We start from the raw sequence: 3626 nt of genomic DNA, 5'->3' as shown, positions 1-3626 counted from the left end.
CTTCCTTCCTTCCTTCCTTCCTTCCTTCCTTCCTTCCTTTCTTTCCGCCCAGTTATGAGTGAGAATGTGGTATTTCTCTTCCCTTGTCTGGATTATTTCACTTAACATAATTTTCTCCAGACTCATCCATTTTGCTCCAAATGGCAGAATTTCATTCTTTTTTATAGCTGAGTGGTATTCCATTGTGTATACATATACCACATTTTCCTTATCCAGTCATCCATTGACGGACATTTAGGTTGGTTCCATATTTTGGCTATTGTAAATAGAGTGCAATGAACATGAGAATTCAGGTATCCCTTCAACATGACGATTTCCATTCCTTGGGATATATGCCCAGTAGTGGGATTGCTGGATCATATGGGAGTTCCATCTGTAATTGTTTGTGAAATCTACATAGGGTTTTCCATAATGGCTGTACTAATTTATAGTCCAACCAACAGTGTACAAGAGTTCCCCTTTCCTCACATCCTCACCAACTTTGTTCTTTTTCTTTTTAATAATGGCCATTCTACTGGGGTGAGATGATACCTCAATGTGGTTTTAATTTACATTTCTCTGATGACTAATGATGTTGAGCATTTTTTCATATACCAGTACACCATTTGTATGTCTTCCTTTGAAAAGTGTCTATTCATCTCCTTTACCCACTTTTTAATTGGATTATTTGTTTTTTTACTGTATAATTGTTTGAGTTCTTTATATATTCTGGATATTAATACCTTGTCAGATATACAGTTTGCAAATATTTTCTCCCATTATGTAGGTTGTCTTTCTGCTCTATTGATTGTTTCCTTTGCTGTGCAGAAGCTTTTTAATTTGATACAGTCCAAATAGTTTATTTTTTCTTTTGTTACTTGTGCTTTTGGGGTCTTATTCATAAAGTCTTTGCCAAGTCCCACTTCCTAGAGTGTTTCTGCTATGTTTTCCTTAAATAATTTTATGGTTTCTGGTCTTATATTTAAGTCTAATTCATTTTGAGTTGATTTTGGTATACGGTGAGAGGTGCAGGTCCAGTTTCATTCTTCTACATATAGAAGACCGATTTTCCCATTGGGGAAAAAAGACTGCCTATTCAATAAATGGTGTTGTTAATTATTTCTAATTTCATTTCATTTCAGCCTGAGAAGGTACTGTGTACAGTTTTAATCCTTTTTAATTTACTGAGACTATTTTTATGGCCTAACATATGGTGTATTTTAGTGAGCCTCCCACGTGAACTTGTAAAGAATGTGTATTTTTCAGATTTTCATCAAATATGTCAAGGTCGGTCAAGTTGATCATATTGAGCCTGTTGTTTGTGTCTTCTATATCATTCCTGATTTTCTATCAATTTGCTGTTCTATCTGTTACTGAGAGATGAGAGTTCAAATCTTAAGTACAGTTTCTATGTGTAGTTTCCTTTAGGTTTGGTCAGTTCTTGATTCACATGTTTTAAAACTCTATTATTATAATGTCTCCATGATGAATAAAGTTCCTTATTATTATGGAATTTTCTTCTTTACCCCTGGTAAGATTACTTCTCCTGAACTCTACTTTTTCTGATATTAATAGAGGTCTCCCAGATTTAATACAATTAGCGTTTGTATGGTATATTTTTATCATTCAAAAATAGTCTATCTGTGTCTTTAAAAAAATGGTCTTTGGCAATAGTTTGTAATTGGGGCTTACTTTTTTTATCCAGTCTGACAATCTCTGCCCTTTGATACTTCCACTTAATGGCCTTTTTAAATAAACTTTTTTAAAGAACAGTTTTAGATTTACAGAAAAATTGTTAAGACAGTACAGAGAGTTCACATCTTATGTTTGTCTGGTGCATTTGTCTCAATTAATGAAGCAATAATCAAATACGTTTATTAACTAAAGCCCATGCTTCATTTGGATTTTCTTAGTTTCCATATGATGTTCCTTTTTCTGTTTCAGGATGCTGTCAGTGACACCACATTACATTTAGCTATCATCTTCTTTGATTCCTCTGCACTGTGGCAGTTACTCAGACTTTCCTTGTTTTTAATGACGCTGACCGTATTGAGGAGTCCTGATCAGGTGTGTTGTTCAGTACCCCTCTATTGGATTTTTCCTGATGACTTTCTCATGGGTAGACAGGGATAATAAAATTGGGGGAGGAACACTACAGAGGTAAGGTGCCATTCTCATTACATTATATCAAAGGGTACATGCTATTAACATGACTTATTACTGATGATGTTAACCTCAATCACCTTGATAAGGTAGAGTTTGTTGTTTCCCCACTGTAAAGTTACTTCCCACCCACTCCATCGATGCTTTACTCTTTGGAGGAAGTCACTCTATGCAGTCCACATTGAACTACTGGAGAGTTATTCTCCACCTCCTTAAGGATGGAGTACCTACATAAATTATTTAGAATTTTTCTCCACTAAATTGACACTCTCCTCCATTTGTGTATTTACTCAATTATTTATTTATGTCATTATCATCTCACTGATATTTATTCTATGCCTTGGATCATAGTCCAACACTATGTTATGTATTTTGTTGCTTAAATAATTCTGACATTGGCCATTAGGAGCTCTTTCAGTTGGCTCCTGGGTCCCTATGAACTCCACCCCCTGCCTCCTCACACAGATCATTTTGGGTTTTGAGCACACTTCCTTACTTGTTGGCACTACAGATGCTCCAGGCTCATGTTGAATATCCTCTGTGCTAGCCCTAAAACCATCCACATCTCTAAGGAGTCCTGGTTCCTCTTACTGGAGAATGTCATTAGTAATCAATCTTTAGGCACTAGGTGTGGTCATTGCCACTGGTGTATCATTGCTTCTAGACTTTCTCAACTCCACTGACAGAACAGGGAAAGTATATGTATATATAGTATACATAAATACATGCTAACTCATGTATACATGCATATCTATAAATATTACCATACATAACCATCTGTCTTTATATTAAGCTACATGATTTCATACTGATGTCTCCAGCTCTAATCCATTACCCATGGATCATTTTTGCCTTCACGCCTTGCTTGTGTGTAAACTCCATTCCAACAGTGAGAAATCTGTAATTTTTAATATGGTACATGATTTCATACTGATGTCTCCAGCTCTAATCCATTACCCATGGATCATTTTTGCCTTCTCGCCTTGCTTGTGTGTAAACTCCATTCCAACAGTGAGAAATCTGTAATTTTTAATATGGTTGTGCTTACTTCTACCAATTTGCTATCGATTTTAAAAATTTCTCCATCTATTCTTTGATCTTTTTTCTTCTTTTCCTGCCTTCTTTTGGAGTAATTCAGTATTTTTTGATGTTCCATGTATCTCATTTATTGACTTATTATCTATATCTCATAGTTTTGTTCTTTAGCAGTTACTAAACATGTCTTTAGTTTACAAATATGCATCTTTACAATATGCACCTTTAACTCACACCAGATGACCTTTATATATGTCATATCACGTCATGTTTATTATGAACCTTGCAAAAGTAGTTATTTTCCCACTTCTGTTTTTTTACCATACATTTGACTTTTACATTTAAACTTTTCTTTTGTAATAAACTGTCCTTTTACAAACAACTGCTATGATATCTGTTTTTCTAACTTCACCTTGATTGGTTAAGTACCTGGTAATACTTGGTAACAG

The sequence above is a fragment of the Galeopterus variegatus genome, unplaced genomic scaffold, assembly GCF_000696425.1.
Source record: "Galeopterus variegatus unplaced genomic scaffold, G_variegatus-3.0.2 Scaffold8934, whole genome shotgun sequence".
NCBI lineage: Eukaryota > Metazoa > Chordata > Mammalia > Dermoptera > Cynocephalidae > Galeopterus > Galeopterus variegatus.
The sequence above is the reverse complement of the archived record's forward strand: the minus strand, read 5'-3'. Positions refer to the sequence as shown.